Source organism: Prionailurus viverrinus, chromosome B4, assembly GCF_022837055.1.
Source record: "Prionailurus viverrinus isolate Anna chromosome B4, UM_Priviv_1.0, whole genome shotgun sequence".
NCBI lineage: Eukaryota > Metazoa > Chordata > Mammalia > Carnivora > Felidae > Prionailurus > Prionailurus viverrinus.
In genome coordinates, this window is record NC_062567.1 from 80,849,412 (window position 1) to 80,863,233 (window position 13,822).

Genomic DNA, 13,822 nt, shown 5'->3' on the forward strand with positions numbered 1-13,822 from the left:
CCAGATTAATAAATTTGTTCCTGCATCTAGTCCATGTTTAAATACCTGGAGAAGATACGTGCAAATATATGTATCCCACAAAGGACTCATATACAACATATACAAAAAAGATCTATATATCTATAAGAAAAAGACAAATAGCCCAATTTCTTAAATGGACAAGAGTTGAAAGGCACCTCACCAAAGAGGATCCTTAAAAGGTCAATATGCATATAAAGATACTCTACACATCAGGGGCCCTTGGGTGGCTCAGTCAGGTAAGCATCTGACTTCAGCTCAGGTCATGATCTCACAGTTCATGGGTTTGTGCCCCGCATTGGGCTCTGTGCTAACTGCTCAGAGCCTGGAGCCTGCTTTGGATTCTGTCTCTGTCTCTGTCTCTGTCTCTGTCTCTCTCTCTCTCTGCCCCTCGGCAGCTCCCACTCTCTCTCTCTCTCTCTCTTTCTGACGGTACAGTCAGAAAATGAAATACTCTGTAGCAATGATAAAAGAAAAACCATTGCTATAGGAAGCTACACTCATGAATCAAAGACAATGGTAAGTAAGAAAGAAAAGATCATCTACTATATGATTCTATTAACATGAAATTCGAAAACAGATAAAACTATGGTAATAAAAGTCAGAATAGTGATTCTGCCAATACAAGAGTATTTGAGGGATTAGCTTGTGTGACACAATGATGGACGCGGCTGGTTGTGCGCCTGACCATCCAGCCAACCAACAGATGCTGCTAGGCTTAGTTCTGCTTTAGGAAGGTCACATTTTAACGTCTGCACTGGTTTGTACAGCCTGGCCTTCTGTGGCTCCACGGCCAAGTCAATGCCTTCATTTAAAACCTCATCATTTTTGGGGCGCCTGGGTGGCGCAGTCGGTTAAGCGTCCGACTTCAGCCAGGTCACAATCTCGCGGCCCGTGAGTTCGAGCCCCGCGTCGGGCTCTGGGCTGATGGCTCAGAGCCTGGAGCCTGTTTCCGATTCTGTGTCTCCCTCTCTCTCTGCCCCTCCCCCGTTCATGCTCTGTCTCTCTCTGTCCCAAAAATAAATAAACGTTGAAAAAAAAAAAAAATTTAAAAAAAAAAAAAAATAAAACCTCATCATTTTCCACTGTCCTCCTTACAAGACACACTGTGATAAGGGTGATCTTTAAAAAATACAAATTTGATTTCTCGAGAAGGTTGATGGGAGAAGGGTGGTGGGAGAGTGGTTGCCAAAGGAGGCTCACCGGAAGGCTGCTTGCATATAACAGTTTTCACTTATATCAGTATTTCAGATCAATAAAAACAGCCACATTTTGAAAAAAAAAAAAAAAACAAATTTGATGGCAGCAACCACCAACACCCCTACCACACACACTCCCCTCTTTAAAAATCCTCCAAAGACTCTCCATTTTTTATAGGATAAATTCAGCACTCTTTAGCAGGATACTTAAATTCCTTTATAATCTGGCCTCTGACTACCTTTTCTCCTTTTCTCCATATATCCCGAGTTTCATAACAAATTATAGTTGACCTTGAAACCGATGCTTTTTTTGTCACCTCAGTATCTCTGGCTATGTAATCGTGCTCTACCTAGAACAGCAATTCGTGGAGTATGGTCTCAGGAAATCTAAGAGGTCCGCTATTTTCATAACACCAAGATCTAATTTTTCATAATAATACTAAGATGTTATATGCCTTTTTTTACCATGGTGAAATGGTAGGTATAACTGCCACTGCCTTAGCATAAATCAAGGCAGGGGTATCGAACTATACTAGTACCACCCAACACCTGCAGTTTAAAAAAGGAAAGATAAACTTTACTTATACATTCCTTGAGCAAACAGTAAAAATTAATAATGTTATTAAATTTCCACTCTTGAGTACATCTTTTTAATAATCTAAATGAAAAATGGAAGTCTATAGTTCTGCAGCATATCAATCAAAGGACAATAATCGTCTCAAGGAAAAGCAACTGAGCTGCAAGCTGAACTTTTTTCATGGCATATCATTACTTCTTGAGTAAGCAACCGACAGGCAAACTATTGTTATGTGGCAACAGTCTTCACAGAAATGAACAAAGTGAGCCTGTTCCTTCAAAGATAACAAATGAGATAGTACTTGTTGCCAGTGATAAAATTCAAGCTTTTAAAAATCAAAATTTTGAAAAAGGGTATCTTTTGTGAGCTTGACAACTTCTCAATACTTAAGACTTTCCCAATGAAATGATGGTGATATTAATGAATGTGATTTTTTAAATTGAATAATGAACTGTGTCAAACATTTGGAAGTTCTGTGTAACTCAGTAAACCAGTATTTTCCAGTTGACCAATTCACGATGATTCAAAATCATACATGGATAAAAGATCCATTCAATGTACAAAGTAAACAATTGAATTTTAATGTCACCAAGTACAAAAGTTCATTAACATGGTTCCAGATTCTACACTGCAACTAACCTTGAAGAAACTACCACATGTTGAGTTTGGGTACAGTATCAAAGACTATCCAATTACCCAAAGATATTAAGATACTTCTCTATTTTCCCACTACAAATCTCTGCGGCTGAATTTTTTCTCATATACTTCAAGCAAAATGACATACTGCAACAGACCGAATGCTGATGCAGATATAAGAATCCAGCTGCCTTCTTTTTAATCCAGACATTAAAGAGATTTGCAAAAATGTAAAACCATGTCCTTCCTTCTCACTAAATCTTTTGCTTAAAAAAATTTTTTTTCATAGGGGCATCTGGGTGGCTCAGTCAGTTAAGTGGCCAACTCCAGCTCAGGTCATGATCTCGCGGTCCATGAGTTCGAGCCCCGCGTCGGGCTGTGTGCTGATAGCTCAGAGCCTGGAGCCTGCTTCTGTTTCTGTGTCTCCCTCTCTCTCTGCCCCTCCCCCATTCGTGCTCTGTCTCTCTCTGTCTTTCAAAAATGAATAAATGTTAAAAAAATTTTTTAAAGTTTTTTTCATTAAAAAATGTGTTATATAAATTAATATGTAAGGAACTTACTATGATTTTAATGAACTAATAAATATTTAAATATTTTCTTAGTTTTGATTTCCAATACTGTAAATATTGGTACATATAACCCACATAAATAAAAGGTTCTTTGGAGTCTGTAATAATTTTTATTTTTTTTTTTTTTAATTTTTTTTTTAACGTTTATTTATTTTTGAGACAGAGAGAGACAGAGCATGAACAGGGGAGGGGCAGAGAGAGAGGGAGACACAGAATCGGAAGCAGGCTCCAGGCTCTGAGCCATTAGCCCAGAGCCCGACACGGGGCTCGAACTCAAGGACCGCAAGATCATGACCTGAGCAGAAGTCGGACGCTTAACTGACTGAGCCACCCAGGCGCCCCTGTAATAATTTTTAAAAGGGTCAAGGGTCCGAGACCAAAAAGTTTGCTAATTTTTTTTAATGTTTATTCACTTTTGAGAGAGAGAGGGCATGGGGAGAGGCAGAGAGAGAGGGAGACAGAGGACAGAAGCAGGCTCCGCACTGACAGGAGAGAACCCCATGCGGGGCTCAAACTCACGAATCATGAGATCATGACCTAAGCTGAAGTCAGCCACTTAATTGAGCCACCCAGGTGCCCCAAAAGTTTGCTAATTTAGAATTTCCGCTGCCCACTCTTATCCTTCAAGGCCCAGAGAACTTAGGTAAAGTTCACCTGATATCTCTGCTTACAGTTGAGAACAAAGACTATATTTTTTCATAGGCACTCAATTAATTTTATGTAGAAAGAAAAAAACTACAATGTAATCTGATGTCTATGGCATCAGTACTCCACTGTAAACACATATGGATGAAAAAACTTCAAATTGGTTATTTTGTATATATCCACATAACCAAATCTTCTGTCTCAAATCTGGAATCAAGTGCTGGTGGCAATGTAAAATACCTATATTTGTAGAAGGCAATTTTACTGGGGCACCTGGGTGGCTCAGTCTGTTAAGCTTCTGACTTCGGCTCAGGTCACAATCTCACAGTTCATGAGTCTGAGTCCTGCTTTGGGTGAACACAAGCCCCATTTCAGATGAACATGAGCCCCGCTTTGGGCGAACTCCACTTCTCTATCTCTTTCTCTCTCTCTCTCCACCTACTCAGATTCATTCTCTCTCTCTCCCTCTCTGTCCAACGCTCACTTGTGCCCTCTCTCAAAAAATAAAAATAAAAAAGGTCATTTTACCATATGTTTAAAATTTACACAAGAATACACCCTTAGCAATTTACCTTAATAATTAATTATTCGAGGGGTGCCTGGGTGGCATCTGACTTCGGCTCAGGCCATGATCTCACAGTTTGTGGGTTCAAGCCCCGCATCAGGCTCTTTGCTGACACCTCAGAGCCTGCTTCAGATTCTGTCTCCTCCTCTCTCTGCCCCTCCCCCCCCCTCAAAAATAAATAGACATCAAAAAAAATTTTTTTAGGGGAGCCTTCGGTGGCTCAGTTGGTTAAAGCGTTTGACTTCAGCTCAGGTCATGATCTCACGGGTTGTTGAGTTTGAACCCCATGTCGGGCTCTATGCTGACAGCTCGGAGCTTGAAGCCTGCTTCAGATTCTGTGTCTCTGTTTCTCTCTGCCCCTCCCCTGTTCATGCTTTGTCGCTCTCTTTCAAAAAATAAACAATAAATTTTTTTTTAAAAACATTTTTAAAAAATTAATTATTCCAAATATGGAAAATGACATTTGTACAAGGTTATGCAGCATTCTTTGTAACTGCAAAGGCTTGGGGGGAAAAAATCAAACTTCTCTTTAATAGGAGAATGATAAAATAAACAGTACAAACATATCCTGTAATACTCTGTAGACACACACAAGAATAAGCTATTCTTGATGTACTTATAAGTTATATTGCTAAGTAAAAAACCGCAAGACAAAGAACCATTTTTGTAAAATGGAGGAAACAACATATATACACAGTTACACATATATGTATACTTTATGTTTATAAGAACATAGGATGCACAAAAACATAGGATGCACATAGTTGTCTCTGGAAAGAAGAACTGACTAGTTGGGTTACAAAAGCAAGAAAAAACTTCACTCTGCTTTTTTTCTATCCTTAGCATTTTGAATCATGCAAATGTAACACCAATTCAAAAAGTAAATCTAAAAATATGTAAGAATCTTCATTTCATGTAAGGAATAACCTCTCATCTTTTTTTCCCTCGCCTCAAGAAATGTCAATCCCTAATTTTTAACTGTATGTTCAGTGCTGCCTAAGCCAGGTAACTATAATTGACATAAAAATAAAAAGATAGCCACTATGAAACCTTTGAATTAATTGTGTTAAGTGGTTAACTAGTGATTTTGGGGCAGGATCAGGATCTTCCATCTTTTACCTTACATAATTCTGAATTATTTAAATTTCTTAAAATGAGTGTATATTACGTCTGTAATTTGAAAAATGCAAACCTCTGTAAGATGGAAGATGTTAAGTAAAAAAAATCTATGGTCCTCACTTTGAATTGTAAACACTGATATGAACTTGTGATATACTTTCTTAAAGCTGGTGGGCGGGGAGGGGGGTGGGGGGGGGACACCTGGGTGATTAATTGGTTAAGTGTCCAACTCCTGATTTTAGCTTAGGTCATGATCTCACGGTTCATGGGTGAGAGCCCTGCGTTGGGCTCTGTGCTCTCTCTACTCCTCCCTCACTCATGCTCTCACTCGCACACGTGCTCTCTCTCTCTCAAAATAAACAAACTTAAAAAAAAAGATTCATCCAAAAAAACAAAAAAAAGGCACCTTATTTCCTAGCCTTATTCCCTGAAAACAGCAAGAAACAAAGACCAATTCACTAAGCAATTAATACCTCTTTCACCCAGACTGGTCTCTAACCATTTTCCATTTTTTCCACACAAAGGAACCAGAGTTTCAGGGGCAATGGGCTGATGCACGCCCAGGGATTGGGTATGTAATAGACGATTTCAGAACATCATGTCAGCCAGAAAACAAACAAGCTATCATAGCTAACAGGATCACATCAAAAAGATACTGGAGCCAACCAGAAGAAGCTCCCATTTGCCAAGATGAGACAATCAATGAGACATCAATACAGATAAAATTGGAATTGGCTGAAACACAGAAATAGGCTTAAATCGCCGAGTTTATAATGACAATATTTAAAAAACTTATCAGACACCTTTGCAGGATGTTAGTGAACAAATTCATTTTTTGCAAACAGTAATAACTGTTAATTAAAAGGCTCAAGCCATTTGTCTGTCGCACCTTTCCTGTGCCAAACAGGTGATGAAAAGAAGTATTTCTTTATAGAAAAAAAAAATTCCAGCTAAAATAAATGAAGAAATGATAGAATCTGAGTACTACCATTTTATAACCCCTAATGAAGGAAATGTAAACAATGATCATCAATGGCTGTTGACATTATAAAATATGAGACTAACAGACACACTAACACACCTTCTCCTGACAGAAGCACACTATAAAGTATTCTAACCAAAAACAGTGAATCTAAATCTGGTCAAGTCTCTAGATGTAACTGCCAATTTAAAGGAAATACAGAGGATAGAGAAACATGTTACATGACACTACTATGATGTCAATCACCAAATCCATCTGTGGGAAACTACTGAACAGATGACCCAGTTCCTTCAACAAATAAACTGCAAAGAAAAAAAAGAGAGTGGAAATCTTTTAGATAAAGAGACTTTTAAAAAAATACATTGACCAACTATAAGGTACAGACTTTATTTGGATCCCTTTTTTTTTTTTTTTTTTTATTTGGATGCCATTTTAAACAGATAGGCTGTTTTAACAACTTATGATACAGGGGAGCCTGGGTGCCTCAGTTGGTCGAGCTTCTGACTCTTGATTTTGGCTCAGACAATGATCCCAGGGTCATGGGATCCAGCCACAAGTCAACCCTCATGCTGAGCATGGAGCCTGCTTAAGATTCTCTCGCCCTCTCCCTCTGCTCCTCTCCCCTGCTCATGGACTCTCTCTCTAAAAAACAAAACAAAACAAAAAAACACTAAGGGCACCTAGGTGGCTTAGTCAGTTAAGCGTCCAACTCTTGATTTCGGCTCAGGTCATGATCTCTCTCAGTTTGTGGGATTGACCCCTACGTCAGGCTCCATGCTATTAGTCTGTTTGGGATTCTCTCTCTCCCCTTCTCTCTCCCTCATCAATAAATAAACAAATAAATAAATAAGAACTTATGATATAATCAAGGAAATAGGAACAACAGATATTTAATATTAAGTAATTATTGTTAATTATTTTGAAGGTAGAAATGGTTTCGGTACTATGTTTTCTAAAGTCCTTATTTTTTAGGGGCGCCTGGGTGACTCAGTCAGTTAAGCATCTGGCTTCGGCTCAGGTCATGATCTCACAGCTTGTGAGTTTGAACCCCATATTGGGCTCTGTGCTGACAGCTCAGAGCCTGGAGCCTGCTTCAGATTCTGTGTTCCCCTCTCTCTCTGCCCCTCCCCTGCTCATGCTCTGTCTCTCTCTCTCTCTCTCTCTCTCTCTCTCTCTCTCTCTCAAGAATAAACAAACATTAAAAAAATTTTTTTAAGTCCTTATTTTTTAGAGATTTATACTGAAATATTTATGAACAAAATAATACGTCACAGATATGCTTCAAAACAATTGGAGGAAGGGGGTTGGTAGGAGAATAGATGAAACAAAGTTAACCATAAACTGATAACTGTATATGCAGGTTTATTTTACTATTCCCATGGCTTTTGGACATTTGAAATTTTCCATAAGTTTTTTAGAAAGCAAATCTCAAAAAAGAAATATATATGCAAAGATATATATACATCTTTGCATAGGTATATAAACATGTATCTCTTTACATATATACTTATATATTTTTTATAGATTTGTTTATATACAAATATACATTTACATATATATTTATATATATGCTGAATACAAATACTGAATATATATTATATACAGTATTACAATATATATTATGTATTATGCATACACTGAATAGATACTGAATATATATTATACATTATATGTTATACAACATATTATATACACATATATACTGTTGTTAGTATTATATAATATATATACTGAATACAAATACTGGATATATATTATATATAGTAACATATTATATATAATATGTATCATATAATATATACTATCTATAATAATATTATGTTATATAATACATTAACATAATAATGTATTGTATAATATATATTATATATACTGAATATATAATATATACAGTAATATATATACTTTATATGTACTGAATATATATATTTATATATATATACTGAATACAAACACTGAAATGAATTTGGATACTAATCTTTATTTGAAGCCCAGTTCAATATCTAACTCCTTCCCTACCTTTCCATATTGGTTTTTCTCTTTCCTTTTTGTATTTGCATTGAACAACTAGATTCAACTAAATTATACTGCACTATTTATATTACAGAATCGAATCCATTATATCTATTGTTACTTTAATCATCAAATATTCATGTTTTATCTCCACAACCAGCCAGCAAGGTCCTTTAACACACACACACATTTTTGATCCCACAGCCCTAGAATGAGGCTGAACATTCTAATAGTCCCAAGTACCTTACATGACACCCAAGATGTCTCTGGAAAAAACTTGGGACCTATGGAAAAATGTAATATTCTTCCTTGTCGCCCTAAGGACTATTTCGTGCTAAAATTAAGTTCTTATTCTTGTAAAAGCACATAATATTTTCTTCAAATTTTACAGGGATCCCTTTCATGACATCAAAATGGTAAGTTTCCAGCAAGTTTAGGCAAGCTAATAAGCACAAGCTTTTCCTCCCAGAATTCAAATGGGCATATTTATACTTTCTTTTTTTTTTTTTTTTTTTCAACGTTTATTTATTTTTGGGACAGAGAGAGACAGAGCATGAACGGGGGAGGGGCAGAGAGAGAGGGAGACACAGAATCGGAAACAGGCTCCAGGCTCCGAGCCATCAGCCCAGAGCCCGACGCGGGGCTCGAACTCACAGACCGCGAGATCGTGACCTGGCTGAAGTCGGTCGCTCAACCGACTGCGCCACCCAGGCGCCCCTTTATACTCTTTCAAAGAAACAGAATTATATATTACTAGGTTTAAACAGAAATTATGTTAATTAAGTGATTGGTTAAATATGAAGTTATTTAATAAAAACTTCAGCTATAATATAAAAAGACAGCTTACCCCCAAAAATAGTCTCAAAGCCCAGGAAACAAAGAACTCACTATCTAACTGAAAACCAATCAAGAGTGTTGGAAAATAAGTCTACTGGAGTACTTACAAGTTTTAAGAATTGATTTTATAGTCCCTTTACTCTTTTAATAGGTGTTTTAAAATAACTGATTTTCCCTCTAATTTAAAAGAAATTAATGCTCCTTTTTTAAATAGAGATAAGCAAAAATAAAATAAAAATTATCCTGCTACCTCCTTCATAACATTTTGTCTCAATAAACAGTAAATTCTTTGAGGGCAGCTCATTTCTCCAAGGAACAAGGTCCCTCACTTCTAGAATTCATCCATGGAAACCCCAGCAGAAAGGAAAGGGAGGGGGGAAAAAAAAAAACACATAGGCTTAATTTAATGAGAGTAATATATAGATTTGTTTTTACTTTGTTTACATTTCCCCATTCGTATAAATCTAGTGTGAAAAAAACCCATACATTTCATTTTTATGGATTTTTCTTGGTTTATAATAATTTTTTGGCATTTTTCCAGCATCCTTAAAATTTCTTACTATAGTAGCAGCAAAGTCCTACATTTCCAATTGCCAAATCAGGTAGTAAACACATATTCATTCTATATGTAAAATCTTACTCAATTTTAACTTATATTTAAATTAGTTACTCAAAATAACTTTTTATTTCTTATTTCTTTTGTTGAAGTCTACCAACTGCATCAACAGATTTTCACATTTTATGTACAGTTAAACGTATATAGAATAAGTTTCTCCTCAAAATATCCCACAAAAATCTGAATTCACACACATGCCAAACAATTCCAGTGTCCTAAAATTCATCCACAAGTACCCAAATATAATGCTCACCTGATCTCTAGCTCAGATGTAATGAATGCCTCATCCATCCAGGTAAAGTATAAGAACTGTACTTATCAAGCATAATTTGGGGAGACAGTAAGGAAAGAATAGTGGATAGCTCCCAGCAATTCACCTAGGAGGGGAAAAAAATGATCCCTTTCACATCCAGAGCGTAGGTTCTAACAAGTTTTCAGCAACAGTCAAATAAAATTCTCAGAACAGTCCTGACTTTTCACTGGACTCTGTGTCTTAATTAAGTAGTCTGAGTGACAGTGCAAAAATTAATTTGAAACTACCTTTCTTCTTTACTCTGAAAAGCTGAATATTGTCTGTCTTGACTATTAAAATCCCCAGAGATTTCAATTCTGCAGGAACTCTACACGGTTCTAAATTTAGACAAGTAATAGAAATAGTTGGAAGGCATGCAATTCACTTTAATATCTGAACTTTTATGTTGCCAGGCAGCTAATTTCTTAAGTAATCCTAGAGCAGTCATCCACATAAAAGAGTAAATATATAAGCCATATAATCAACTGATAGGCTAGTAATGGTGTTAATTAAAATATTACCTACAATTTCTGAAAATGAATAACACCCCTGCTCCAAAAACAAAGGTTATAACTTCTTCCATAGGGATAACAGGACAGGATTTTAAATATTTCAACAGAACAGGTTAATAGCACATGGTGACTTTCCTTACAACTGATTTGTTTCCACATCAATGAACATACCAATAGGCTTAATGGATTTCACCTTCAGTGTAAAATGTTTTTGTGGAAGGAACTGACCTATCTTGTTTCATGTAGAGTCCCAGAGTGGAATATGTTCTCAAGCTATTGGACCATAAGTGATTGGGGTATACCAGATCATAATTCTAAGGCTAACTCTTTTTGGATTCTCTAAAACATCAGACCTCTATAAGGAACCACAAAAACTATACTCCCAACAGAAATGTTCAATACAATAAATAACCAACTTCATGTCAGTTTCCTAGACTCAGGTCATGATCTCATGGCTCGGGAGTTCAAGGCCCGCATAGGGCTCTGTGCTGACAACTCAAGCCTGGAGCCTGCTTCGGGTTGTGTCTCCCTCTCTCTCTGTCCCTCCCCTACTCACACTCTGTCTCTGTCTGTCTCTCTCTCACAATTAATAAACATTAAAAAAAATTTTTTTTAAGGAATCATTTGTCACTAAAGGAATCGGGGTTCCTTGCAGAAATGATTTATTCCAGGTCTGGGGCAGGTAAAGTACAAAGTGAACCTGGAACACCTTGCAGTGCCAGAGTGGATCATGTCAAAAGGACATAGGAATCAGTTTGATAGGGCTCCCACTGACCAAATTTACAACAAATTTGCTGTATTTTTAATACTGAATATGGTATTTTTAACAGCAATAGATTATAACATATTGAATTTTTTAAAAATACCAAGTCTACAGTAACCATCAAAAACAAAAAAAGGAGGGGCACCTGTGTGGCTCAGTCAGTTAAGTGTCCAACTCTTGATCTTTACTCAGGTCGGGCTCTGGGCTGAGCCTTGTTGGGATTGTCTCTCTCCTCTCTCTCTGCCCCTCACCTGCTCACACGCTTTCTTTCTCTCAAAATAAACTTTAAAAAAAAAAAAAGGGGGAGGGGGAGTAAAAATAAAACTCTTCCTTTTAGAACACCACCAACTAGAAAATGTAGAATTGGGGTGCTTGGGTGGCTCAGTCGGTTAAGCTTCCGACTTCAGCTCAGGTCACGATCTCGCGATCCGTGAGTTCGAGCCCCGTGTCGGGCTCTGGGCTGATGGCTCAGAGCCTGGAGCCTGCTTCTGATTCTGTGTCTCCCTCTCTCTCTGCCCCTCCCCCGTTCATGCTCTGTCTCTCTCTGTCTCAAAAATAAATAAAAAACATTAAAAAAAAATTAAAAAAAAAAAAAGAAAACGTAGAATTTATGAGAGAATCAACATTTTGCATGACCACCAATGTAATAACCAATTCAGGCAAGGATCATAAATGCATGTTAATACCACTGAGTAAAACATTAAGGAATAGAAAAGGTCACACGTTTTTAAAAGTATCATTCCATAGACTGCTTAATTACAAAGGGGAAAAGGTACCTTTACAAAGAAGAAATGTAGCTGACATCAACATAACTAAGTGACCAAACTTTTTATCACCAACAATGGAACAAAAGGACATTATGTGCACAGAGACACACATAACATCTTGCCAAAAATGTTTAACCTGAATCTAATCAAGACAAAGCCAAATTGTGACACATTCTTCAACATAACTAGCCTGGTCTCTAAAAAATATCAATGACATTAAAAACAAAAACGGGGGAGAACTGCTCTGAATTAACAGACTAAAAAAAACAAAAACAAAAATGACAATTAAATGCAACACATGATCCTTGACTAAATCCAGGACTGGAAGGAAAGCTATAAAGCAGTATCTCAATTGAGATAATTGAGCAAATCTGAGTATAGACTATTGCATTAACTATTATACCACTGTAAGATATTTTGAATGTGATAGTAAGTTTGATAGTACGATTATGGTGATACAGGAAAACAACTTGTTTTTAGGCAATAGATGCTTAAGAAATTTTGAGGTGAAGTTTTCTGAATGTCTGTAATATGCTAATAAAAGTTTCCAGATTTCCTAAAACACTAATAAAAATTCTTGATATACAATGAACAATAATGTATATATGTGTAGGGAGGGAAGGGAGGGAAGGGAGAGAGAAAGGTGGATACAGAAAAAGAAGAGTGAAGAAGGGGGTAAAGAGAGTGAGAGAGCACAAACGCAATAAAATATTTGATAAATATAGGTAAATGTCATACTGATATTCAGTGTATCACTCTTCCGACTTTTCTATAGGTTCAGAATTCTTCCAAATAAAAAAGCTGGGGTAGGGGCATCTGGGTGGCTCAGTCAGTTGAGCTTCCAACTTCAGCTCAGGTCATGATCTCAGGGTTCATGAGTTCAAGCCCCCTATGGGGCTCACTGCTGTCAGCACAAAGCCAGCTTCAGATCCTTTTTCTCCCTCTGTCTGTGCCCCTCCCTCACTCATACTGTTTCTCTCAAAAACAAACATTGGGGCACCTGGGTGACTCAGTTAAACGTCAGGTTCTTGATTTCAGCCCAGGTCATGACCTCACAGTTTGTGAGTTTTTGAGTCCCACGTCAGGCTCTGCGCTGACAGCACAGAGCCTGCTTGGGATTCTCTCTCTCCCTCTCTGCCCCTCCCATGCTTGTGCTCTCTCTCTCAAAATAAATAAACATTAAAAAAAATTGGGGGTGAAAAATAAGAAACAACGTTAACCCAAACTCTTAGCTATCCAATGTAAATTTTGCTGTGTCCCAAAAAACCAATTCCAGGTGGTGGTTACAGGCACAGACCTTGGCATGAAGCTGTTATGCTCTGGCTGCATGACTTAACCTAACCTCTCTGTTATGGTCTGCATGGGTCCTCCCAAAATTCATTTTGAACCCTAACCCCCTAAAATTATAGTATTAGGAAGTGGGGCCTTTAGGAGGTGAATGGGATTAGTGCCTTATAAAAAAGGTTCCAGAGAGATCCCTATCCATTCTACCATGCGAGGACACAGTGAGAAGCAGCTGGCTATGAACCAGGAAGAAGGCCTTCACCAGAATTCAACCATGCTAGTGCCTTGGACCTCCCAGCCTCCAGAACTGTGAGAAATAAGTTTTTGTTGTTGATAAGCCACACAGTCTATGGCATTTTGTTATAGCAGTCTGAACAGACAAAAGACACTCTAAGCTTCAACTATAAAATAAGGATACTACAGTACTA

The 13,822-nt window shown here is 37.3% G+C and overlaps 1 protein-coding gene across 7 annotated transcripts in view; it reads right to left on the reverse strand.

Moving 5' to 3' along the window:
* The window catches only part of R3HDM2 (R3H domain containing 2), a 163,520-nt gene that overhangs the window by 129,026 nt on the left and 20,672 nt on the right, over positions 1 to 13,822 (reverse strand). For 2 of the 7 annotated variants that reach the window (XM_047867932.1, XM_047867926.1), the window contains exon 1: positions 10,030 to 10,155. The exons of 4 other annotated variants lie outside the window; for them this stretch is intronic. The gene's annotated coding sequence lies outside the window, so the exon portion shown is untranslated. Of the gene's footprint in view, positions 1 to 10,029; positions 10,156 to 13,822 lie in introns of those variants that run through there. One more of the 7 variants, XM_047867934.1, reaches the window with a different exon arrangement.